Source organism: Pseudopipra pipra, chromosome 2 (genome assembly GCF_036250125.1).
Source record: "Pseudopipra pipra isolate bDixPip1 chromosome 2, bDixPip1.hap1, whole genome shotgun sequence".
Taxonomy (NCBI): domain Eukaryota; kingdom Metazoa; phylum Chordata; class Aves; order Passeriformes; family Pipridae; genus Pseudopipra; species Pseudopipra pipra.
Window position 1 is genome coordinate 2,966,330 of NC_087550.1, and position 27,945 is coordinate 2,994,274.

General features: G+C 36.4%; 1 long non-coding RNA gene across 2 annotated transcripts; it reads left to right on the top strand.

Annotated features, from left to right (window-relative positions):
- Positions 1–3,226: 3,226 nt before the first annotated feature.
- Positions 3,227–27,647, top strand: LOC135406491 (uncharacterized). 2 transcript variants are annotated; one of them, XR_010426301.1, is made up of 5 exons: positions 3,227–3,313; positions 13,797–13,891; positions 14,790–14,876; positions 24,382–24,403; positions 27,426–27,647. It is a non-coding gene; the product is annotated as an uncharacterized LOC135406491 (long non-coding RNA). The 2 variants fall into 2 exon arrangements; XR_010426295.1 differs by lacking the exon at positions 27,426–27,647 and having other exon boundaries at positions 24,382–25,895.
- Positions 27,648–27,945: the final 298 nt, after the last annotated feature.

A 27,945-nucleotide genomic window follows, 5' to 3' on the forward strand; every position in this document is an offset into this window, starting at 1 on the left:
TAGGGTTTTTTTAAAGGGCTTTTGCAGGTAGGAGGACATTATTCTAGGCAATAGAAAGGCAGGTTTGGATGGGAGTTTGTTGTGGGAAGCTACCTTTACAGGACACTCTCTTTCTTTCAAAACCTGGAATTTATTTTTAGCTGCACCATATGACATATAGGATGAATAAAGCCAGAGCTAGAAGATAGTAAAGGGGTTGCCAGTTCTTGACCAAACTCCTGAGATGAATCACTGATGGAAAATGCTGAGTATGTTACTGCTGGTGTGCACAGGTGTTTCGTTTTTGTTTGGGAAACCTTTAAAGAGACCCATGAGAGGGAAAAGACAGGAAGGATGGGCTGGAAAAGGTGGGAGAGGTCTTGTGGAAAGAATGCTGTGGCTGAAACCATGGATAGGTAAGTGTATGGGTGATGCAAGCAGTTTATGAGCCTTTTTTCTTTGAGTTACTCTGGCATACAAGAGTTTGTTGAATTTGGAAACTTTGAGGAGCAAATCCTTTGCTATTTTGTGTAGGAAAGGAAGAGCACATTCTGGTTAGAAGATGAAATTAACTTAGCTAAATTTGTTCAATGTAGTTTATGTTAAGAGTTCTAATAAATTGGTAAATGGATTTCATTGTCTAAGGGCTATGAATATGTTTTAAAGGATGAAAATGAGCAAAATAATGTCTTGAAGGATTTCCCATGAACTAGGCTTGTTAGGTGATGCAATAGGAACAAAAAAAAATTAAAAATGTGCCTTAATTTGACATATTTGTGACTATCACAAATATCTCTGCACAAACGACTTAACAAATGTTTGTTAGGGAGTAATTCTACATTTGTACAGAGTTTTTATAAAGTTGCTACTTGTAAGTTGTACCATGCGTGACTCTAAGAATTTTTCCCTTTGCTTGTGCTATATATTTTTTTCTATTGTATTGTCTTTTACAATCACTTAGAATTCTAGATTTAACTTCTTCTTTTTTTTTTTTTTTGGTGAAGAATTGCTGGGGGCCTTCCAATTTATTTTCTTATGCTTCCTTGATTTTCATCTCTGACTTGTACCTTGGAAAAAACGATGTTTCCTAGAAAACACTAAATCCACTTTAAAATAAACTGATGAGGGACTATTAAAGCCAAGAATTAAACTTTCTTCTTTTTAAAAAAAAATGTGATTTGGAATTCTTCTGAAGATGATCTGAAGTGCTGTGTCAGGGGAAAACAAGCCTCACTCTTAAAATGTCTCATTGAAACAATTTGAAAGCAAATTGGCATGGTTTAGTCATTAGCCAAACCATTCCAAAACATAGCCTTAAATTTCATGTAAAAAAAAAATCTTACACTGAACCACTGAAATGCGTTTTTGTTTTCTCTCTGTTTTTTGTTGGGTTTTTTTTCCCCTCCCACTGAAATACATTTGCTGTGCTGTGGTTACAAAATCACGGGCTGTTTCTTCAAAGCTCAGAATTGTATTTTTGGTTATGTTCTCTACCTATCAGCTTTTTGAGTCTCAAGAATACAGATTTTTTTTTTTTTTTTCAGTTAAGGTTACCAGAAATTGAAATCAGCAAACAGTCTCTATATCTATGTCAGCTGATTGGATTAGATAATTTATTTTCCACATCTTTTTCTCTATTCTTTTGATACTGATACTTACAAATGTGAGTGAGTTTTTGGACAGTGCTTGGTGCACAAGCATTGCTTAAGCATTAGATATTATTACTAGATATCGTATTTGGTATATTGGATGACAATTAATGTTTCTGGAAAGAGAGCCCAGACTTCATTTGGAGAAGTGAACAGGGCTGTAGAGTGTGTTCTCAGTTTCTTCCAGCTTTAGGAATAAGTCTAAAAGAAGGAAGGTTTCTTGTATTTTCACTATGCTTTTGGGGGTAGTAACATGGAGCCAAGATATCTATTTTGGTAATATACGAAGCACAAACAAACTCCAAAATTACGTGTGCAAATAATATTAAGATTACTTTAAAAAATATGTCTTTGTTGTTTATTTGGTCATTATTTCCTGATAGGTATTTTCAAGATGAAAACTACAGGGTCCAAAAAAAAAAGCATTCTTTTGACACCTGGAAAGAAAAAAAGTGTTCATCGCAGAGTTGAAATATTTACTTTGAATTTCATGGCTTTTCATATAGGTGCTCTAATAATTGATTTAAAAAAACAAGAGGTTCTTCATGTGGAGAAAACCATGTAAGTGTAATCATACCTGAGCTAACTGGTTGTATATAAGGGGTGTATTTATTCTTACATAATCAGAGACAGTGACATGCAGACTTGTGCCGTGCACAGCCCGTGAGAGTACCAAAAAACCTGTCAGATTTTTGGAGCTGGAGCACTCACCAATGTGCTGCTTATGGGGAACACAAGCTCCTGTCAGAGCTGCAATCACTAACCAGAGAAAACCATGTAAAAGGAGCAACTTATTGTATCAGGCAGAGAGAGAGGGAGCTCTAAAAGGAGAGGAACTTGACCTGGAGTGGCGTGAAAGGCAGTTCAGCTCTTCCAACAGCAGCAGTTTGAGAACAGGCTCACCAAGGAAGGATCCTGAGTTTACCCTGTTGCCTGTGCTGAGGAGGGTGTTAGTGTGGGAGGAGAGGAGCAGCCCGATGCTCTTTTCCTTTTTATATTCCTTAGTGAGACAAGTCACTTTTGAAATAGAGCTGGCTTTCAGGAAATGTTTAATTATTCTACATTGCCATGTTTACTCTCCTACTGCTGTTTTCTCCTCTTTCTTCAATTAAATACTCCTTGTTAAGCCTCCTTGTTTTCCAATTATGTGAAGGCATTAGCTCACTGAGTCCATAAGATATATTTTATCAGCTTGCCAAAATTTGAAGCTATTTTTACCAGTTGATTGTCGGTAGAAGGATGATGATTGGTTTCACTAATTCTTCTTCATAATTAGGGTTGTTTGGTTGCTTTTGAGGGTGGGCAGAATGTGAATAACAAGCCTCAGTGATATTTTAAAGAAAAAAGGCATATATCAAAATGATACTACTCTATAGTTTCTTATTCTGATGATGTTCTTCTCTTCCTTCCTCTCATGGTAATCTCTAGAAAACAAATATAAATTTCTCCTTTCTCCATTTTGCTGTCTGAATATCATCTTTTTGCTTTTAGTGTGAGTGGAAGACATAGTATGAAAGTGAGACACAACTGAATCTGAATGAATAATAAGTGATTATTTTTCTGTTATCTTTAATTTTCTGCCACTTTTGATCTTTTTGAACTTTAAAAACAATCACTTGGTGTAGCAAGGAGATCCAAAGGCAAAGAGATGCATTGCCTGGAAGGCTTCTGGAAAACTGTATAAGGTAAGCTTGTCTAAAACTGAGAACCATGTAGATTTCATAACTATGGAATTATATCCTGTGCTCTGTTTCTGTAAAGTGCTTGTTAGCCATGTAGAGCTTCCAGTAGTAAGGATGCAGTCTGACCTGTCTGTTCATGAGCCAGACAAATACACAACCCTTTCTTCAGTGAAGATTTGCAGGAAAACTATCTAAACCCTGACATTATAAAAAAAAATGATGTGTGCTTTTCCCACTGACAGTTAATACTGATGATGAGAGACCTGACAACTTGGGAAGATGAAGGAAGCTCTTTGGAAGTCAAGCACTGAAACTCCAGCTTGCATATGAGGAGATTTTCAGGGTGTGTTTGGAAGTGAGTAAAAGCAGCCCATGATTTTTTAGGAAAGAAATGGAGGCATCCCAAGCAGGGAGAAATAGGCAGGTGTTAAAAAAATTAAAAAAAAAAATAAAAGGGGGTGGGAAATAAGAAAAAAGGCAAACATCAGTGTATGAGAGTGAGAGAGCTGTGGCAGGCAGGGAGGTCATTGGACTGACTGCTCTCAGAGGTCAAACTAGAACAGAGAAAGAGCACAGACTGAAGAGATGAATAATGACTAGTGAGAGTTAAACATGATCTCTCTGGGCCTCAGCAGGAAAACTGAGCAGTGAGGAGCACTGACAAGCTGAATCCCAGAGTCTGAGGAGGTAAGAAATGATGATGTCCAGACCAAGGAAGAAAAATGGAGCATGATGTGAAATCCATGGTAACACCTGAGATACAAATGAGTTTCCTTTTTAAAACCACAGATACAACAAATGATGAAAATGCTAATCCTGATGATGATGACTTCTGCAGTGAATATTTGGGGAGGGGGGTAAATAGCAATTTTCTGTTTTGAGACAGGTCTTCGAGTTACTAAATGGGGAATAAGCACAGCACTGCAGTGCCTCAAGACCAGGTGATTTTCAAGAGCTCTGCTGTGACGTAGGAGGACCATGACTGACGATGAATTAGTAGAGCCTCATCAGAGAAAAATGTTAATAGAAATATTTTGATCGGTAATGTTTATGTTTATTTTTTAAGTAATGAAAATATAATTCCTACACACTTGATGAATTTAAAGCTTCTGTCCATATAAATGTGTAAAAGTAAGATTTTACTATTCACTCAATGAGAAGTCTGGGAAAAGTTACTATTAGCTCACTTCCCTCCCTCTTCTGCACCAATCCAGGGAAGTTAAGTCAACTAAAATGGCATATGACATCAAGAATGGTATTAATTATATATAGCACTTATTCCTTAACTTAAACCTGTAAGTAAGAATTATGGTAGCAATGCTAAAATACTTTAATTTTAAAAGAAAGAAAGAAATTTGCGATGTAGTGATCAGCACTATCCACTATTACCAAAAAGAAAAAAAAATAAAAATAGTAGCAATACTGCAAATTCTAATGTTTAAATTAAGAAAGCTTTTTTTCCAAAACTTTTCTCATCTGAATCTTACAGGTGTTTTCAGCATTGAGGTAAATGTGTTTTAATGAAAACCATATCTGCCTATTTTACAAGGTTCAGATTGACCTAACCTAATCTGTCTGTGTTGCTGGAGATGATGAAATGACTGAATAAAGCGTCTGGGAAATCCTTGAATTAATTGTTAAACAAAGGCCCACAATAGAACTTAAAAATCTCCATTTGAATAAAAATTTTGGCAGAAGAGGGAAAACCTTTATGGAAAGTCAAGCTTCCACAGTTTTACAATGAATTTTGCAGGAGCAGGTGTCCCATTTTGATGCGTGACTGGAGATCCCTGTTATCAATGCTGATACTTCCATTGTTTGTTGCAACAGCACTAAAACCTATTTTGCTTCTTTATGTCACTTTTCAAATCCTTGGAAGGTGCATTTTCTTCACGCTGATTTAAATCTAAAACTTCGTTTTATTCTGTAAAAGGAAACTTTAATGTATCTAGCTAAAAGAATCGCTTCAGTTTTGAGTGGGGAGGTTAATATTTTCCACCACTTGTCAGCAACAGCATCCTGACCCTGCTTGAGCAGAGAGGTTGGAGCAGACAACCCACTGTGATCCCTTCCAACCTGACCCATTCTTTGATTCTGTGATGCTGTAACACCTCCTGAACCACAACATCCTCTATAGCCACCATTTTCTGGGATCTCCCCGGAGACCTCTACAGCTATTTCTCATGTGGATTATACGTATTATTATTTATGTAGCATTGCACAATATCTGGATATGGATAGAAGTATCTCTTGAAGAGCCAGATGTTTCGAAAAGCTAGATTCACGAAGAAGATACAAAAGCATATTTGGCACAAGAACTTCATATTTACTCTTGCCCCAAACAGATTCATCTTTGTCACTCTCAAGCTTCAGTTTTTGATTTTACAGGCAGTAGAAATAAACCTGCAAAGACTGAAGCTTATTAAAGGTTTAATATATAGTTGGGTGTACTTTAAGTGTATAAAGTGAAGCCTTTTTTGGCTGCTTTTTTTAATATATATATATATAAATTTACTCCAGGTGATTCAATTCAAATTGAATTCCAATCTTAAACATAGTAGGACTTGTTCACTTGAGTGACTTTAACATTTTTTCAATAACCAACTATAAAAAGAAGTGTAAGCAATGTATTTGGGAGTTATCTGAGATCTGCAGCCTTTGGGTCTCAAGCCTGTAGTGTTAAACATTTTGCTTAAATCTGTTAAAATGCTTAATTGTATAATTTATTTGTGCACAGTAAGCAGTTCCAATTAATATATGTTAGTGGACTACTTGCATATCTTAATAACTTGTGTGGCTCAGGAGTGCATGGCACATACTAACCTCTAATCACCTAGGAATTTCTGGAACATAAAAGAACAACTGAAACAAAGCAGCATAATGAGCTGGGCTTTGTTTTCTTCAGTTCATTGATATGGCCAAACTTCTATTGGATTTTCATGTAGATTGCCTCAGTCTGCATCTGCATTACAAATTTTTATTCTTATTGGTGTTAAATGGATATATAATACTCACATGGCTGTAACAATGAGTTTACAGGCTCACTTATTTTACATTATAATTCAGTATTGTAGTGGAACTAAAAGCAAATATTTTGCTATAATGATTATGCTAATTGACTTTTAATGTCGTTTTATTTTCCAGCTACTCACCAGCAGTCTCCCAAGTTTAATAAAGCTCAAGCATTTAATTTTATTGCTTTAGACTATTGATTATCTGTTTAACACTAAGAACAATGTGATCCATTGTCTTTGCCTTGCTGATTGTCTGAATTATCTTGAAGAAATAAGAGATGTGCATGAGGAGAATCTCAGGCAGTAAAAAAGTCACTTGTATGCATTACTCATGGCTATTGTACAAAACCCAAAAGCCTTTAATCAGACTCGCAAGGGAAAGGAATTTTATTGTTTCACAACTGAATTCAATATTCCCTCAGGCATTACACCACCATTTACACTTCTCTATCTGGATTTTTATTGCCAACATAAGCTTATTTAAAGGAATGAATAGCATGCTGTCTGCTTTGAGACAAATATTTAAATTTTACTTTAAAAATGCTGCTAGATTTAATAGAGATGGGTTTTTTTTTTCAATCTCAGAAGTTAAATAATTAAGGAAAACCACCTGTGTTTCAAAGAAATAACAGAAAACCAGAACAATTAGTACGATGGAAGGCTACATCCATTGCATCATTATGAAATATTTTTCATTTATCATGTGGTTGTGAAACCTTGGATAGTGGAAAGACTGAGACCATCTCTTCACAAGAAATAATGGGTAATTCCTTTTAGAAATCACATATCAAAACAAAACTATACTTTGCAGCACTTTTTTGTAGTGTGGTGTTTCATCACAATCATCAGAACTTTTTTGGTGTGTAGGTGTATATTTTCACTATCTGCCAATCACATGGTTAGAAAGAACTACTAACTTCTGTCAAAGACACAGAAATCCTGGCTTATTGTATAATTACTTCTTTTGAAAGCTTCCTTGGTACTGGCTGGGCTGCATTAGCTTTCTGTTTGCAAAGTAGGACAAATTCCAGGTGTTGTGGCAGCAGATGTTTTACTATCAGTGAGCTCATAGAAACTGTCATTCTGGTGAATCACTAAGTGTGATCCTGTGCTTGGTGAGCTGGAACAAATCACCAGTGTTTCATGCTGCCTTTATTTTAAGTTCATCGCATCTTGTGCCTCCAAATTTTTTGGGAATTTTGTAAGATGCTTAACAGCGACCCCTCATTTTTCTACATATCTGTAGCTTCAGTGTTTGTATCGGGAATATCAATTGAATTCATTGGAGAACGGAAAACAAATGAGATAACAAATGACGTAGGATATTACTTTTGAGAAAGTAAATGGAGGTAGATGTGTGCAGAATGTGCTGGTTGCTGTTATTAGGTTCTCTGCCTTTTTAAGAAAATCTCTGTGTTTTGTTTCCATATATCCTGAGATATTAATATGTGCTGTTTAGCCAGAAGAAATTTGAGCTTTCTAAAATGCAGTTTCTAGAGTTAAGAAATAGGAAGAGTTCTCCGTTCCATGTAAAGATCCCTTTCCTCCTCCCCTCTCAAGTGAAATTTTACCTTTAAATAATACTATTGGGAAAATGGAACATAGAATCATGGAATTGTTGGGGTTGGAAGGGACCTTTAAAGATCATCTGGTCTGACTCCCCCTGTAATGAGCTCCTTCAGCTGGATGGGGTTGTTCAGAGCCTCATCCAGCCTGACCTTGGACATGTCCAAGCATGGGGCACCTGCAGCTTGTTCCAGTGTTTCACCAGATACAACACCTAAGTTCATGCATGAAAGTAGAAACGTGCTCCAGATTTAGACTCTTCTTACCCTGGCTAAGATTTTTTTTCACATAAATTAAAAAAAAAAAAATCTCAAAGAAAAGCTTTGCCCCATAGTATTTTGTATGTCCAAGTTGAACTCCATGCTTTAATTTTGTGATAACCTTTCGACCCATTCTAAAAAACTTTTTTAGTTTCTGAACAAGATAGGTTTAAAATTGTGTATTGGGACCCTCCTTGTCAATAATCTGGCATATTGTTTGTCTCCTATTTTTATGGAGAAATTACAAAAAGACACAAAACTTCATTTCCTATTGTTTAAATTCAGGAATGTTGGATTAATTCCTCACTAAAGCTCATTTTTTGTTTCTACCTCTATGGTTCTCTCTAGTATTATGCAAAGCAGAAAGGTTGGTTGTGCTTTGGGGCAGAGAACAGAGCTTCTGGCCAGCGTGGCTCCAAAGAACCAGGTAACTCGTGGTGAACACCCTGTCAGTGTCCTGGACAACATTTGAATCCTGTTACCTCCATAAACCCCCTCTAGAAATAATTCTTATCAAATCTTTTGCGAGTCAGAGTTTTGAATGAGCATGACATATTGGACAATTATAATAAACTTTTGATTTATATGCAAGTATTTTAGCATTTTCAAAGTTGTTTTGCCCCTTCTACTTAAAAATTTTAATCTAAAAGTGATTGATAAATCTCTGCACTGTTTTGGAGTCTATGTGAACTTTTCTTTATAAAGATGAGATTTAAGCATGGGCAGCATGTCATTTTGGAGGTTTTTTGTTTGGTTGGTTGATTTGGTTTTTTTGGTTGTATTTTGTTTTTCATGGAGAAAAATATTTTGTGAGATCTTGTGATTATTTTTTTTTTCTGTTGCGCAGAAAATGAATTGAGAACCTATCGGTAACATCAGTTCTTGATATCTAAACATCTCTCTGCAGGCTTGTAAACGTTACCATTCTTGGTGAAACCTGTTAAAAAGGTTTCAGGAAACATTGTTTACCATATACATTAAATGAGGTCTCAGTAGGAGCCAAAACAAGTGCTTGGTTTCCTACTTTGGACAACAGAGAAATCAGTAAGAAGTTAATTGTAATTATTAATTTGAAGTGCTTTCATTTGTATTATGTACTATAACTATTGTATTATAATAGTTTTAAAGCACAAATGTTGTAAATAAAGAAAAGAATATTGTGTGTTTCCGTCAGAAACAGTTGCTTTTTGGAAGAAAAATAGTTTAGAAACATTAGTAAAAATAGTAAGTTGATATAAAATATACTTATTATGAGAATTTCAAGATATATTTTGTTGTAGCTGAGTATTGATTTTTACTTTCTTGTACTTTGAATATCATAATTGTTTTATATTTTCGTGTTAATTTTACATTTTTGTAATGCAAAAAATATGAAAATATTTAGGCTGTAAGAGGGGAAACAATATTTCAGTGTAAGTACTTAGACAGCTTTAGAATTCAGGACTTGTAAATTTTAATGGACTATCTAATGGGCCACCAAGAGTATCTGTATGTTTTCTCTGTATCAGCTGCAGTAATGACTGAAGATTTTTCTAAATAATATGTCTAAATTATTTAAATGTAGCCCATAAGATTCAAACAGAACAAGCTATGAGACAAAACTGTCCATAAAACACCTGCAAACCCTGAAGATTTTATCCTATAAATTTGCATTTTTTTTACCCTGTGAGATTTGGATAATGATAATTATTTCTTGGTGGCTCTGCTCCCCTATTTGTTAAATGCTTTTAGGAAAGCATTATGCTTTTAGGAAAGCATTCTGCCTGCCTGTTATGTTACCTTAACTGTCGATGTGAATCTGTGTTATTCCTGTAACACCTCCATCCATCCCTGCGGCCACTGTCCGCTCACGTTTCTGTGACACCGTGAAGTGTTTGAGAGGAAGATGTAAAATATAGAGCAGAGCTGCCAGGAGTCATCTCTGTGGTAGGACTGTGAGTGTCCCAGCACCCACACAGACGAGGGTGTTGTGGCTGGTGGTGGGTTTCTCTCTCTTTTAATATTTAGGTGCCGCAAAGAGTTGAAAGGTGAGGGTGAGGGTAGGAAGAAGAAAGACACGAGGTCCAGATTTCTTCTCCTTGTTGCTCCAAAGCAGAGGGCTAGAGAAATGTAAAAATGATACAAAAAGGTCATGGATTAGGTCTAAAAACTGCTTGATGGCTTACAAGGCAAACAAGGTCTCTGTGAGGGTGGTGAGGCGCTGGAACAGGTTGCCCTGAGCAGTGGTGAATGCCTGGAACTGTTCAAGGCCAGGTTGGATGGGGCTCTGACCAACCTGGTCGAGTGGAAGGTGCCCCTGCCCAAGGCAGGGGGTGTTGGAATTGGATGATCTTTAAGGTTCCATCCAACCCAAACCATTCTATGATTTTTCAAGGAGCAGCACAGTTATGAGTGTGATGGGTTGGGTGACCCTCAGGGAGTGCAGGATAGGGGTGTGGTGAGCCCATGCTTTGACAAAGTTTTCATGACATCTCTTTGCTTCGAGATCATCAGTGTCTCAGAGCATTTCTGAGACTCTTATGTCTGAGTTGGCTTCTGGCTGTGGCCTATGTTCTTCAAGAGGCTCAGGAATAAAAGTCACCTCATGTGTTAAGCTGGAAAGAATAAGCAATTGCAGGTGTAAAGAAGGTGGAAATATGAACATTTGTACTGGTCCAATTAATTTAACTCAACTTTTGTCATTTTTGTATGCACAATGTTAATTAATAACTTTTAGCTAGCTTTTTTATCAGAAGCCTCAAAAAAACTTATAGAAAAGGTATTTTTTTATTGCAATGGGAAACTGGATTGAAGGGTGATTAAGTGATTTTTCTGAACTCATCAAAGGCAGAGCCAGGGATAAAGTTTGCATTTATGAGACCCTGACATTTATTCACTAGATCACAGCACTATGGTAGAATTCTGAGATACAGTTCCATTACAATGATAAGTCAAACATTTCTATGAACTCTCTCTTTTATGGCTATAGTAGGAAAGGAATATCTCCTTTTCATAGGGTATTGTCTAACATATGCATCCTGCAAGTGTTTCTTTTGTCTTATAACAGTTTTACTACCAATGGAAAAAAAAATTATAGGGAATGCTTAACATGGTGAGCTGTATCTATCTGGTTGCTATTGTATTTTTTAAAAAAAGTTAATTTTGTAATGGTTTTAAATTATAAGTAATGTCTTAAACACATCAGGCTTGACTTGCTGTTTGAGTCAATTCAGTTTAAATTCAGACCTTCTTTTCTCATTTTTCTTGCACACACTTTCACTCTCTATTCTTCATGTCATTCTAAAATCTGAAAAAACAAACTTGATTGCTTTGCAGATTAAAAGTAAAAATTGGTTATCTCTTGGAATAGAGAACCAAGCTTGGCATTTTTATTCTTGGAAGGATGACATTTAAATTGCTATTGATCAGAGGAAAAAAAAGTTCAGTTTGAGCAAAAGAATAAGAATAAACTCAAACATATTTGCTGAGGATTTGCAAACAATTTAGACATATAACAGACTTGCAGCAGAAAAATCTATGTTTGCTGGAAGTCACTGGGTTTTGTTAACTCTGTAATGTTTTCAATGTTTTTAATGCTTATTGTTAAAGGATAATTTTGAATCCTATTTAATCAAAAGATGAAATCATAGAAGAGGGATCTAAGGCCTTGTAGTTGTTTAACCCCAGCCAGCAACTGTCACACAACCACTTGCTCCCTCCCTCCCCTCTGCTGTTGGCATGAGGAGGAGAATCAGGGGAAAAACCAACCAGCCAACCAAACCAAAAAACCCTTGTGGGTTGACATAAGAACTGTTTATAAAAATACTAATAATAGTAATAAAAGGAACACAAAGGAGAGGGGGAGAGAGATAAAATGCCCGCAAGACAAGTGATGCACAACACGATTGCTCACCACTCACTGACCGATGGCCAGACTGTCCCTGAATGCTGATTGGGGTTTTGTTTGGTTGTTTTGTGGTGGTTTTTTTTGAAGGCTAAAACCTGGACAAGACTGTGAGATGCAGGATCTTCCTGGAAGGTGAATGCTCCTCCCTTTTCTGTGGGATAACTGGGTTTATTTCTGTTCTGGAGCCTCTTCCCTGGTGAACAGCAGGTGATTGGAATGGTCTGAAACAACTGCTAGTACCTTTGGAAGGTGTTAATGCCCTTTGCCTTGACATGTTGATGACACTTTCAGACAGTTCAAGAACAGTTCTTAAAATATTTTTTATCCTGAAGGCTTATTGTGGTGTTGACCTTGTGGCATGAGAAAAAAAATCAAGAAAAAGAAGCACACGAACAAAGCACACAAACAAAAAAATCCCAGTCTTTTAAGAGAGATCTGATATGTCTGATATTTGCTTAGCATCCTTATTGATTAACCCACACACACATTTCTTGGTTTTTGATGTCTAAAATGTTTCTCTCATGGTAACTACAGTTTTCTCTTTCCATTTTGTTGTATTAGATAGAACAAATACCTTTCAGCAATTTTAGAACATCCATAATAATGCTGTTCTAGTTTTTGTGTGCATAAAAAGCAATCTTAAAATTTTGTTGGTTTGTTTGCAGTGTTAGGTTGGCTTTCTGTAGTACTTGCAGAAGCTCCCAGAAGGGACCTTTTAGTTCTAAAACAAGGTAGGAATTTCCATGTACTCATCTTCACTTTTAGAAAATGCCTCTCTACTTTTATATTTTCTCTTTGATTTTTTCTCAGCATGATTCATATTGCTGATTATTTTTTTTGCCCTGCCTCTACTTTACCTTTTCCACTGTACTACTAATCCACTGTGTGTATATGTTAGGAATCCCTTGTTCCTTCCTCTGAAGCATCTGGAGTAGATTAGTCAGGCTGTTAGAGCTCTGCCTAAATCACAGGCAGAGAACTGATTTTCATCAGTGATTCTATTTGAAGTAGAATCAGCCCTTTTCAACATGTCTTTTCAACACTCCACTGATGTGCAAGTCTTTAGGTATGTACACCTTTATAAAAAAACAGATCATCGCTCAAGGTGCTTGAGGCTAAAATTTTTGGCTGTAAAACTTAGAATTTTCCCCAAATAGGGAAGAAATAGGGGAAGACAGAAAGGGGAAATAAAAGAGAGATGCTAGATTTATTTGTCAGTTGTGAGGTTTTGGGGGCTTAGGTCAGTTCTTTAAGACTACTCATGGTCAGTAGCACAGCAGGATCCACACTGAACCTGCTCTACACTTTATTTATGAGTAAGGGCAGGGTGCTGGGGTTTGGAGCCATTTTGCCCTTGTCCTTCTATTAAATACTTCTGTTTCCTGGGATACAGTTACCTGAAAGATCCAGAAATATTATATAACCCAATCTGATGGACAACAGAATTACAATTTTGAACCAAAATGACCTTGTTTTAATGGAGTTCTCCACGACGTGCACAGGGAAGTTGGGTCTGTTATTCATCAGAGGGTATGAAGTATACTTTTGCAAAGATACACTGATACAAATGAATGGTTATGAGAATTTTATGACCCACTCATTTCTTTAATATTTTAAGTAGGATGAGGCAATTGGCTGGCTAATGAGATCTTAATGGGGGTAGTGGTCTGAATGAGGGGAGTATAACTGTCTTCATTTAGTCTAAATCTGTCCTGCTTAAAAATTTACTGTCCTGAGAATTTTTCTTTTTAACATTGCAGAACTGGTACTGACGAGATGACAACTATATGTAATGGTTTGAAAAGGGGCAAAGACAGCAACGGAGAAACTAATCTCAGCAAATTAAGCATTACTGGTGAGGGGTTTTTGGTTGGTTTTTTTTTGTTGTTGTTTTTTTTTTTTTTTTTTTTTGAGAAGACCTGCATATTTTCAGGTCCAGATAGAATTTTCTTTTATCAAAGCCCAGAACTTTAAATCTCTGTGGCCCAAAAGACAAATTTCATAAATAATTTCCATCAGTTAAGGCAATAGCTTTCATTTTAATTTCCTACCAGAGATATGCAATGAAATGTAGGAGCATAGTGACATAAATCTTAGTTCTATGGGCTTTTGTTTGTTGTGTCCTCTAATTTTATCTTTTAATTCACTCCTATTTCTTTCCATCATTTATTTTTTTTCTTCCTTGTGATAGTGAGAGCTTATCACATGAACAGTTTAATTTTAGTTGATGTATCTTTTCTACTTTAAGAAATTGGTTTTGCTCTCTCTTTTTGCTTCTCATCCATTTCCATCTGATTCTCCCAAGACTAGCATAGTAACTATGACTCACAGTTTATATTTACTTTCATTTCCCTTTTGGTCTAAAATTGCTTTCACAGATGTCTCTCTTGCTGCTGTATATTTTGAAGTATAACATGGTGAGGTCAATTAGGTCTCTGAAATTTATGTAGCACTTGGTTGTGGTAGCAGTGCTACTGTAGCTGTTATGGTCTACAATATTTTGGCAGAAGGTAGCATCTTAGAGCAACCAGGTTAGTCTGAAATAAAACCTGCAACTTGTAGGAATATGTGCTCTTCCTGTCTGAAAGAGAAACAGCAATCTTTAAAACTAAATACCAATTGAAAAGAATTATTCCAACTTAATTAGCTGTGTTACTTAGACCATGGGATGATAGATAATTGGCATCTGCGTCTGTGCGGAGGTGTTAACCATGTCTTTACCTTTTTTCCTGACTTACAAGAAAGGGAGATAGTGAACTTACCATCTGCAGGATGTTGTTGGTTAACAGAGGGAAATTGCAGTGTTCCATGAAGGCAGTTCTTCTATTGAGCACATAATTGTGAGTATCCTCTAGTGTTATGAATTCCAGTTTCCAGTTCACATGTGAATTAGTTCGTCTTTTACAGGCATTTTGGGAGCCTCCCTGGTGGGGAGGAGATGGGAGTCAGAGATGACTCATGATAAATGCCCTTCTCTGGGTGCATGTGCCCTTCATCAGCTGTCTCTGCAAGGTCACTGTGAGCCTGTTTCGTGCCAGCTATCTGGGGAACACTGTTTGGTGCTTTGGATGAAGTATCTTGCATTTTGGAAAGGGTGTGGACTAGGTATGTTTTTTTTTTTTCCCCTGTGAGAGGCATCTTCTGTGGGGTGTCTAGATTTGTGCTTTTTCCCGAGGTGTGAGCAGGTTACATATGATATGTATCATGTGTTTGGGGGTGTTGATGATAAACAGGGCTGTTTGGAAGGTAGAAGTTTCTGGGAAACATATTTTAAGATCAAAACTTCTTCTAGCACAGATTGTAACTTTTCAAGTGTTGTGTTTTTGTAAAAAAGAATTGCCTGTAGGAGGTATTTTTCTAGAACACTGCTCTAGTCAGGTAAAAATCCCCTTTAGGTAGCTGAGTGGTAACACAACAGTATTTGAAGTACAGAAGATATGGCAGTATTTAAAAGGATGATTCATATTATTTCTCTTGTTTACCTATATTGTTAAAAATGAATTTATAATGACTAATTAGTACAACTACTATTGCAACTTCTTTAGTAAGAGTATCAACAAGTAATAATTCTTGGTTCATCATACATCTGTTGAATTCTTTTTCATCTTCTTGGAAAAATTGCTGTGTTTTTGGAGATGGAAATTAGCCTGGGCAAACTCCTGACTGTTTTCTGCTAAAGCTTGTCATTTAAAAGGGACAAAAGAGTCCTACAAGAGGCTCCTCAGGGTTTTTTAATGTCCTTAGAATGACAGTTTGAGTACAGCACCATAGGAGGGATAGAGATATAACACCCTTTTTAAGTTTGTTGTAGTGGATAATCTCAGAGCTGCTTGTCAGCCTCATTGATGTAGTCTTTCCGTTTAATGATTACTATCTCCTTTCTTTTGTTTGCTACTTTAATTACTATTTGATGGTTATGGACAGTATGGATTTTCTCCCTGAAAGATAACAACCTTTTTCTCTTCTATAGTGTTTTCTGCTCTGTAGTCAGAAAACATCTTTCTTTCAGATGATCTCACTAATATATACAGTTAAACTTAATTGTTTGCAATTTGTATGCAGCTTTGAAATATCTTCTGTTTCAAATCTGAAGAGCTTGTGTGCCTAAAAGTCTATTTTCTTTACCTAATATAGGCTCTTTTTCTATAAATCTTGTCTTAGCTTGAGTGAGAATCTGTTTCTAACATGGATCATTATCCTAAATAACATATTAAAATGTGACACCCCATTCAAACTGAAATAGCAAAAATTCAGTACAACTATTATTGCTTTGCTTTAAAACCGTTTTATTAACATGTTCTAGAGTATAAAATTTGCTTAATAAACTTGCAACTCTACATGGGCAGCTAAAATCTTAACATTGCAATTTATTAAGCTTAGTCAGATAAAGACAGTGAAACCCAAAATGTATATCCCCGTTAAGGAAATCCAAATTTCCTGAACAATCCTAACAAAAGGACACAGATGCTTGAACATGCACAGAGGTGAAATTAAGGGCTTAATTTCAGTATTGTGTTTTAGAATTAGTAGTCCTCTAGTTCCCAAAGTCTTGAAGAACGTAAATTTTATTAGGTGAATATCCCTAAGAATTGTTATTTATGTGCTTCACTAAACCAGTGCTGCTTTGGCAGAACTGAATAGATCAGCATGTTTCATAGGTTCTGAGCTCAGCTGTCTGAATAGCACCAGAGCAGCTCTTCTAGCAGTGTATGATATATTGGCGTTTATTTTTTTAAGATTTTTAATTTTTTTTTCCTGAATAAGGGCCAAGGGACAAAGCAGCTCCGTGTGAGAAGGGAAAACGAAGAAAAAATGGGCCCTGCTGGCCTGCTGCTCCTGTGGGCCTGCTGACAAGGAGGGTGAAGGTGGCAGTGGCTTTGGGAGGAGCAGCCTCACCAGGATCCTACAACAATTCTTGGGGCTGCCCAGGGCTCGAGTGCAGTGAGAGCTGTGGGGCCAAGGCCACTTGGACACAGGGAAATTTCTGCTACAGGCCAGCACACTTCTTGTCCGTGCAAAACTCTCAGCTCAGCCCAAAACACACCTCTCGGGCAGCAGCAGAAATGGAGGTGATGGAGATGCTGGTAATCTACTGTCTGTGTGATTACAAATTAGCTAAAGCACATAAACCAGTCCTTGGAGTAGGGTTGCAATTACAGTCTTCCTCTCTCAGTAAGATGAATATCTTAATCATGGAAGCAAAGGGTTATGAACTGATTTGTCTACAGTAGGGTCAGGGCTTTACACTTGCCAGTGGGGCATGAACATTATAATCGAGCAGAAGTCCAGTATTCACAGAGGAGAAGAATAAGGGCCACAAGGTCTATAATTCTGTGCTTTAATATTGTTTCCCCTATGCTAAATTAACAAGTTTTACATAGTAAGTGCAAACGAACATCAGGCCACCTGGAGGAATAGCAACCATTTGAAGAAAACCAAGAGAGACATCAACACTTACTTTCCTGGAGATAGTTACAGATATTGCTGATGATGGTATTTTGCAGTAGAAATAGAAAGTCCCACTCTTAGAGGCAGTGGGGAAAAGACTAACAGTATCAACAAAACAAATTAGAGGAAGTGGATTTACTAGAGTTGCTAAACTGGTGAGAATAAAAGAGCTTGACAACAGTTTAGCTTCATGTGGTCTGAAGGACATTAAGGTAAAGAGCCAGCAGTTGTGGACAAGTATTCACCAGGAGTGAGAATTTTCTTGAAGTTTAGGCCACTTACAATAGGTTTAGGCCACCACAACTCTTCTGCTCTCATGGTGTTTTGTTTGCCTTCAAACCTCCTTAAAGCTGGAGACAACCTGCAACAGAATCTCTTTGGGAACACTTTAGATTCTTCTTGGTGGTTAAGGTCAAAACTGTAAGATGTGTTCCTTTTTTTCCCTGGAATGATAGATTAGGATCTACAAGGAATTAAAAAAAAATATTTGGGATTGATATTGTTTATAGCTCTACCTTTAATTATTTTAAATGATTTTTAGTTTCTGTAATGTATTCCTAGAATGTACGACTGGTCTGGTCCCACTCTTGTTAGTGAGATTGCTGTAATCTTCCAATCCATTTTTGTTTTGGCACTCCGTTTGTAACCCTATTAAGTCTGTCAAACCTTTTGACAGCCAACTCTGAGCGTTTGCCAAGCTGGCTATCTTTAATTTGAGGAAGGAAACACTCATAGAGATGGCTTTCTCTATAAGTGTTGATGATTTTCTTTAAAAGGACAAGTTCCAGACAGTGAGTCATGCATGTCTTTGGGAAGCAGCCTATGCATCAAGTTAGCTGATGGGAGTTACTACTTTATCAGGAATAGGATGAAACTTAATGCTGCAAAACACCATCTCTAGATTTTTTTTTTTTCCTTTTACTTGAGTGAGCAATGGTCTTAATTTTATGTAATAATGCACATACAGTTGTACTATGGCTAATTAAATGTGTCCTCTTGCTTTAGATAAGTTTCTTTCATGTTGAGACTCTTGATGTAGTTGATGCAAACTGGTTTTGATTCAATGGAGCTAATTTATATTGGTTAAGGATCTGGTCAATTATATTCTGCTTATGTCATCTTGTAAGAGGGAAATAACAAGGAGTAAATTCATAACCCCATGTCTCATTAAATAAAGCATCAAACATAAAAAAAGTTCATTAAATAATAATTCTATTTAACTAAGCAAGCTCGACTGTGGTTGAAGAAATGGATAGAATGCATGCATAATTGACAAGATTGGAAAACAAATTACAGAAAGGGCAAGTTCAGCCTAACCTTAAGAATGTGTTAGAATTCATTCAAACTCACCATTAGGAGTTTGGGGGAATGTCTTCATTTTTACCTCAGCTGAGGAAATATGGAGTACACTAAGATAACTAAGCCAATAAAAAAGCCCTTGTATTAACAAGTCAGCCTTCAAATAACCATTATACAACAACTTCTATAAGTGTTTACTGATGTAGTTCCACTTGTCAGTCTTAATATTTTCATATTGATAGAATGTTTAATATCCAATAAAAGGAAATTTTTAACTGGAATATGCCTTTTCTAAGCAGATATGATGACAGAGTACTGCTTTATTGGAGATTTACCAGCATATACTTGTGATCATTTTAGGTATTTGAGATGCTAAATTTAAATGTTTTTGTGAATAAGACTGGGACTATCTAAGGGCTTAAAATCAAGCATGTTATCAGACTGTAATGAGCTCTTGTCTAGAGCTAGGCAAATATGTAACCAATATTTTTTCCTGTACTTTATAGAAACATACAGTTCTATACAATTTTTGGGTTGAGTTCTGTCATTCTATTTCTACTCTCTGCCTAATGTCTGAAAACATTTTAGTACATTATTGTTGCTTAAAAAAAGGTAGTATTTAATTAGAAGTAGTGATTGGAAAAAACAAATTAGTTAATTTTTAGAATTATAACCTAGCTATTTTGTGTCTAGTATTCTCCCTTGTAGGTGTAAATTATATTTTTCCCTGATTATAAGGTTTGCCAATGTGACATTCTGTTTTATGTACAATAGTATTTCTTCAGTACACTGCTCACTGTGCTGCCATAGCTGGAACTTTGTCTGGGTTGACAGATCTGCTCTAAATCAGCCTGAATTATTCTAAACTTTGCCTTTCGTCTACTTGATTATATATGCAGGAAATAACATAGTAGGGAATTATATAACTTTCCTAAGTTATTTAAAAGAGTGAGACTTGACTTAATAAAATGACCAAAGTTTTCAAGACCATTTCCTTTATGGAACAGATGTGCCTATATGCTGTATCTGTTGCAAACTGTTTGCTAATTGTAAAGTTAATTTATATTTTAGCTGCAGTAGATGGTTTGGTTTTTTTTATCTGAATAGATACCGGGGTACACATTGACCAAGTTATTTTCCTTTAGAGGCTGAGCCCAAATCCTCTCTACCTTCTACCACTCTAGTCTAAATAATGTCTTATTATTCATTTCTGGACCTATCTTCCTCACCAGTATGTATCCATTCTAGTCTTTTTGTTCTCCCTTCTTTCTTAATTTAATAGATACTTTTTACCATTACAGATGAAATTATCCAACAATATCTGGCTGTAGTGATCAGAATAATGAGCAAATGTTATTTTTAATATAGATAACTTTGATTTTGAGCTTCTATTCAAGCTAAGTGGAGTATTAAATTAAACAGTGGTTGAATTTTGAGGAAAGCTTTGTACCAACTAAATTTTAAACTGACTTTTAATAATGTATTTCTAGTAGCACTTTCTAAAGTCTATCTAATGTTCTTCAGGCAAGTTGAGATTTTCTGAATCACCATAGACATATTAAATATCCTTTTTGGCTGTTTATACTCCTGAACTTTTCAATATTACTTCCTAAATAAACTCTGTGCCCTTGATTTGAGTTCACTTTGTACTTTTCGTGCCATAATCTCTGCTGGGATATGGATAAAACCCCTTGAATTATTAGATAAAACTTAGAGCCTACTGACCTGTGCCTAAGATTGCAATTTGGAAAACCCTGATTTCATATCTGTCTTTGCTTTTGACATTTTTCCTGTAGCCTCGTTTAAAGACATAAAAAATGTTCTTCTATCTGTAGAGCCTGAAATCTTTTTTCTTAATAATGTGGATTCTTATATTTTATTTGACTACTGCACTAATGGTTTTTGAAACAAATTGAAATGTATTCCTGCTTTAAAGACCTCACACCTTAAATAAAAGGGAAGTCATCTGAGAACACAGGTTGTGTGCTACGACTTTGTATGGGAACCGTTCGTGGGGGTGATTTGTTGCTTTGGTTTTGGTTTTTTTCCTAAGCCCTGCTTGGAGGGGAAAAAAATTCAAAGCAGGAATTCCAGGTCGGTGTCTTTTCCATATTCAGAAGGGAAAAGTGAGGCATGAGGAAGCCTGGAGACTGGCCCAGTGCCACAGCTGTGTCAGTCACTGCACCAACAGCACTGACAGGGGTGTCGTACTTGAGAGCCAGACAAGGTATCTGCTTGGCCAGCACGCTGCCGAGCTGAACGGTGTCTGCAGCTGCAGTGAGGGTTGGCTCCTTTCTTCCCTTTGTTCAGAAACATTCTGAATGATCTTATCCAGCTTGCTAATATCAAGAAACACTAAAAATATGGAGCCTTATATACTCATCGTCCTTCTTGAGAAAGAGACTATGTATGATACGAGCAGACGGCTGCAGAATGCCAGCTTTTAGGAACTGGGGACAGTGTGCAAGTCAGAGGGATGAAGAAAAAAATACATACAAGGGTTAATAAGGGCTTGTTAAAGCACAGCAGCAGGATAGGATGAAAGCAAGTGGGAGCATGTGAGTCCATCTGGAGTCAAATCTCTCAAACTTTGAACTGTTAGCATAGCTGTTAATATTTTTGATAGACCAAAGTAGAATGCTGGTAATCAAGACCCTGAAAATGTAAGAAGGTAAATTTCTAGAATGTAAGAGTTAGCAATGTCCTTCTAAATTAAAAAAAAAGATTGTGTCATATTTGTCATTAAAGAATGAGACACTTTATTTTTACTCCCACTTGCAAGGACCAGTAGATGGAAAAGATTAGCAGTAAGCAGCAAAAGCTTGAGGGGAAAAATGACCAATGTCACCTTTCAAGCCACAAAAGCTGCAGCAACTGAATTTTTATGCTGCTTCCCAGCTCACCCAGATGACTTACAGTTAACATTTGCAGCACTGCACTGCTGAGAACTAAAGGCTTACTCAGCAGAAGGAAGGTAAGGTGAATACACGGCGCTCGCTCGTACGGGGTCAGCGCGAGCTGAAAATGCTTCACACTATACCATCATCAATATTACTGGATAGGGAATGCAACCAAATGATAACAGGGCTGGCTGTGACCTTGGTGTAAGTGACAAACACCCTACATTATAGCAGTTCACAAGTGGCAATAAGTAATAGTGCTCCGCAGAGGTGGCCATCAAATATAAGTAATTAACTGAAGCAATGTAGGGAGAATACACGAGCCTGGGAAATGGTCCAAGAAAGAAGTATAAAAAATACCCAGACAAACTGGAGGAAAAAGACATTTTTTGTTTTAAGATGAGAGAGTTATGAAGGTTGCTGATAGTGTCCTGGACTGGCTGGGAAGTGGAGATAAGTTGGGTGAACGCTATATATATATAAAAAAAAGTATCTTGCATGCCTTGGATGATATCACAGTGGCAAAACTGGTAGTTCCTTTTCTGATCACAAGCAAAGCATATAGTAAACTAATACATATCTCCTGGGAGTGGGGAGGGAAGGGGATGTCCGGACTGAGGCTTGAAACATAAATATATACAGGGCCAACATTCTGAAGTTACAGAAAAAAAGAATAGCCTTAGCTTCAATTTTTAATAGGTTTTTTTTCTTATTCTCACCTCTGTGAAGGAAAAGGGATGAGGCTTGAAAGCATCTCCAGCACATAATTGAACTAGTGATGTCTCCCTGAGTCAGCAGCTGAGGGGTGGGATGGGCGAAAATGAAATGAAAAGCAAGACTATTCCAGTGCAGAGGTGTGTCAGAGCTACAGGTCACTTGGAAATCTTTAGTCCTGCAGAGGCATTTCTAGCAATTAAGCGTCTTGTACATTTTGCAAGTACGTGCACCCTTATCAAAAGTATGAATTCAGAAGAAAGCCATTTGTGTTAGCTTTGTCTCTAACTTCCTATTACTTTGCAAAGCTATGAATCTGTGTCGAGGTGGAAGCTCAACCTTCAAACTGTTTGTCTCACTGTGTGCTGTCTTGCAAACATCAAAAGCCTTTTATATTTTTTCACAGTAGGTCAAACTTTATTAGCTGTCTTTATCACATTCTGCTTCCCACCTTTTCTGAAAACTGGGTGTTATAAAGTAAACAGGGAACATTTGCAGTTTCTTGCAGAAAGGAAGAGACACACACTATACCTCTGTTAAATCCAAAAACTTAATACCTCCATTTTGTGTAACCTCTGGCAAATGTTTATGTTGAAAAATAGAAGAGAAACGTAACATACCTCTTTTTTCCCCTCTTTGTGCTTTACAGGGGCAGTTGCAAAACAGAACATGTTACTTCAGCCCTTTGGGTAATCAAAGGCTGGGGCAAATGATAGGAAAGTTGAGAGTAGATCATTAATTTGCAACTCTTTTCTTTTTCTCTTTAGCTGAACAATATCATTTTTACAGAGCATAGCAAGAACTTCCGTATTGAACTCTTACTCTGCTTTTCTGTGAATTCCATAACTGGACAAGGAAGCAGGCAATATTCTCCCCTTTGTTATGCTTTCCCCTTCCAATTTAATAAGCAGGGGCAGCCTTAAGCAGGTGTTATGGAAAAGAAACAACAATTGCTTAAGATTGTCCTGTGGCTCATATCAAACGTGCTTCTGAAACTACATGACAAGCAGAGAGATTTGAGGGTGAGACAGAAATAGAACTTCTTCAGATGCTATGGTTGGAGGGAGGCGACCCAGGGAACACTTTATCAATTCATCATCACAAAAAACTTGTTTCCTTAGCTGGAGCAGTGAACTCTTTCCTCCATACCAGAATTTCTTTTCAATCTGCACAAGCAGATTTGTAAGTGTTCGATGTTTGCAAATCGGTCAGAATTTGGTAACTGCTCAGTATCCAAAGTGCCAAGTCTGTTTACGAAGGGCTGCTTTCCCTGAAGCCAAACCAGTTGAGCTCTCTTGAATGTCAAGCCCAGTTTCCTGTAAAAAGTAAAGACAGTTTTGTCCTACATGCACCAGGATCATGATGACTTCAAATCCTACAAAAAAGTGGAGCTTGCTGGTTCAGTGTGGTGATTTCCAGTGTGTCTTTAAGAAAGCAGAGAATAATAGTAGGGAGGTTGCCCATGAATAGGTCTGACAATAGTTGAGAACTGGAAATAACTATGATTGTCCTGCAGGTCTTCACTTTTGTTTTTTTTTTTATATCTTTTTAGAAGTCTGTCAGTTATAAAATGAACATGCACTGGTGAATATCTTTGAATACTGACTGTTCAAAAATGCTTTATCAAAAAGTCAAACTCTTTTTTTGGTGCTTCAATCCTGCAGTGAAGGACAAATATCAAAACCACTAGAGAATTTAAATAACACACTTTCAATGGACTTCAGAAAATGGGATGTTTATAAGTATTTCTATGCTTTTGAAAATATGCTTCTGAATAAAACTGTTTAGAAATGTATAAATCACCTAAAAAAAGAAATTATATGCTGTGTACCACATGCAGTTTTAAAGTAAAGTCCATGAACAATTCTAAAGTGTTATCTACTTGCAGAGTTGTACATAATCCAGTAATTATTGATGTATCTTTTTCTTTTTATTCTTCAGTAAAGTCAAACTTTTGTTCTCATGTGTTTTTCTTTTTTTCCAGGAATGTACCATGCTTGAAAATGGTAAGAAAGCTTCTCTTTTCTAGAACACAATCCTGGCTGAAAACCATATTGAAAACAGAAGAGTTGTCCTTGTCCACATCATATGTGCTTAGGTTTAGAAACTGACTCATCATGTTGAATATTCTGGTAAAATTCTGTGGAAAACTTTGGAATCTCCACAGAAACCTTTCAGGTGAGAGCTGGTCAGTTTGTTGCAAGCACACAGTTTTCACTGGCTGCCTGTACTTTCCTGAATTCATGACTCTTTCTCCATTTTATCCAGCCTTCCTAAAACGTAAGTTTCCCTGAAATTGTAAGATTTTTGTGGATGTGCACATATGGTTCTACCCAAGATAGGCACCATTTTAGAAGACAGAAGAAACTGTTTCACTATGAAACCACCCAGAACAGTTGTTAGAACATATTTCCATTTACAACTGAGAGCCAACTGGCAATGTCTCCTCCCTGGCTGCAGATATTTGCCAGAATTAAATGTGGATTTGTTCTCCCCACCTTCCAATTTTGCCTTTGTTTCTAATATTTCAGATTCATCTACCCTGTGGCCTCAAATTATTTTCTATTGATTTTTTTTTTCCTTTTCAATATTTACCTGTGACTTATTCGATGGTAAGAATTTTCATACCAGAGAATTTCCTCTGCATCTGCATTTGATTTACCCTTTCAAAGACATCACGTTTTCACTGACTGACCCTTTGTAAGGACACCTCACTTCCTTCTTGAAGAGGCATTACTGGTGCAAAGTAAACTTTCTTTAACTAAATCAGAACGGATGAAACCAAAATTTGACACTTTGTGTTGAACTTTCCATATATTCAATTCAGGCACATTTCACGAGGAAGCTTCTACTGAAATGTTTATCAACTATTTCCCTAAATAATAATCTGTTTATCTCAATAATATTGTTTATAATATATTGTTTATAACATTTATTTTTTGTCAGTTCTTTGGGTCATATTATATATGCAATTTGCAGAAATCCTGGTACCTTTCAGAATTCTGGACATTGCCATTCGCATTACTTAGAGCAAGAACCATGAAAGATTTTAGCAGACAACTAAAACCAGGTGGTTTTATCCCCCCTGGGAAAAAAACAGGAGTCTGGCTGCTAGTAGAAACTACAGTTTTATGACTTTTGTAGGGAAATAAGAGTTAATATATGATGATGTTGGAATAACTTTTTGTGGACTTTGCCTTTTTTTTTTCCCCCTATGAGTATTCTAGTTTTAAACCGCCGAATAACACTGCTGTACTAAATATAAATTCTATGTAATACAAAAAGGTGCAGTTGTACTTCATATGTACATTATATCTTGTATTAAAAACAAAATTAGTCCATGTATTATGCATATTATTTGGGCAAACTATGGCTGTTTGTTTGGTTTTTTGCAGTGTGCTAACTGACGAAAATTTGAGTGCAAGTTTTTCATGTTAGACAGTATTTCACCTGATGGTTTTTCAATCTCATTTATTAAAATTTGTCTTTTCAAGCTGATACCCAATTATCATAAGAGTCTCTTCATAAATGTTTACATACACTAGGAATAAAAAAAAAAACCTTATGGAGAGCATCTCTAGAAAACTTTTACCATCCATTTGCTTCATAGGGAGCTCTGTATTCTTCAGATACTCCCTGTATCTGCTTGATTTTTTTTTTTCTTGGCTGGACTTTACCTTTTCTATGCACTCTCAAATGTATATGGTTGAAAATAACAGAAAATTAGAAATCTGCTTTTATGAAAAATGCCTTTTTTTTTCTGTAGTCCCTTTTCACATGGGCCACAAAATGATGCAACTTCAAGCACAAGCACATCCAATCAACAGTATACATGGTGTTGAATCGTCTGCAGTTATTTTTATTAGTTTTCTATTAATGTTCAACTCAAATTTGAAATTGCTGTATTTCTAGGGAGTTCTCCAGGATAAAATTGGTGAAGAGAGAACCTTCCCTTTCCCTATTCTGCTTTCTTGTATTATAGTACCCTTAAAAATGGATATTTTCTATAGATATTATGAAGCACTAACAAATACTGCAGTGTGCTGAACCTTGTCTTTGAAGCATGTTTCTTGTTACCTTTTAAATCAGTAGAAACATCCTATTTCAGAGCAATCCACTGAAATTTGTTGCAGAAAAGTGAACAGAAAATGACTGAAAAAAACTGTCTCATTCAATCTAGCAGTAGAGCAACAATAATCTAAGAAAACGTTTTAATTTTCATATTAATTCCTTAAAATGATCATAAAATCAATGGAAGAGTATTTTTGGAAATTGCTATGGCTGATCACTGTTAATTATTTTTTAAACACTTTAAGCAGTGTTTTTCATTAAATGTACAGAGCATTCAAATCCCTTTCCATAATTTCTAATAATTTACCTACCCCAAATGTTACGTTACCTAGATTAGAATTACAAATATCAGGTATGGTGTGGTTTACCTTGAGTAACATTCACTGTCTAAATGTAAATCTGGGTAGTAGATTTACAATAGATTGAAGAAATTGAAAAGGTTTTTTTTTTACTTGCGTGTGATTAAGTCTGAGACATAAAAGTTTTATACTCTGTCATTAGATAAAATCTTATCCTTTTTTTTTGCTGGGTGAGTTTTGAGATGTTGCACATAAAAAAAGAGAATCTTCAAGGCTATTAGCCCTTTTTGACCCCTGAAGTGAAAATAAAATAGAGGCAAAAAAGGCAATATTGAATTTGAAACTTGTGTGCAGCAGCACAATGGAATTTCTTCCATTGGGAGCAGGGTGGTAATGATCCTGAGAACTTGCTCTCTACATGAATAAGGAAGGACCAAAAAGCAGTAAAGACAAGGGAAAAGGAGGAGGAGGAGGAAGAAAGGTTATTATAAAACTAATCATAAATTATCAGCAAAGATTGATAATGATATGCCACAACAAGAGGGAGGAAATAACTCAAAATATGATGGTGCAGGAGGAAAGAAAGAAAAGGTCAAGGCTTCCCACCCTCCCACACTGCGTCTCCCACAAGCATTGGTCTCTGTTCTGTCTCTTGCAGTACATTGGGAAGTGGAGACTTCATTTGTCCTGGTCTGGAGGCATCAGCTGGAGCTCCTTTCTGTCCCCATTCTGTGTACACATCCTTCCTTGCCCTGCATCTGCAGAAGTCTGGCACTGTGAGGCATAATATGCACCTGCTTGGCAAAAATTACACTGTTTGTTGGGTTGATGTCCTTAATCTCTGGACAGGCTGGTTTAATCTTTTCAAAACGAAGTGACTGTGCAAATAGCAAAAATGGCAAATAAAAGTAAAACAGGGACCAAATCAAAGTGATGAAGTAAATACATATAGGGGCATTCACCCATGTTTCCTCTGTAGTCCAACATAATGTCTAGCTCCAAACATTCGACCTGTGCTTTCTTACAGGCCTGTTAAGCTTTGGTGAGGGTTTGGAACAGGTATGTGCTCAGAAAGATGAAAATAATGATAAATATTTGAAATTGGGGAAAAAAAAAAAGAAAAAGAAACAAAGAGTAAAATGTTCACTATAAAAACTTCATACTGTGTTATTGACATT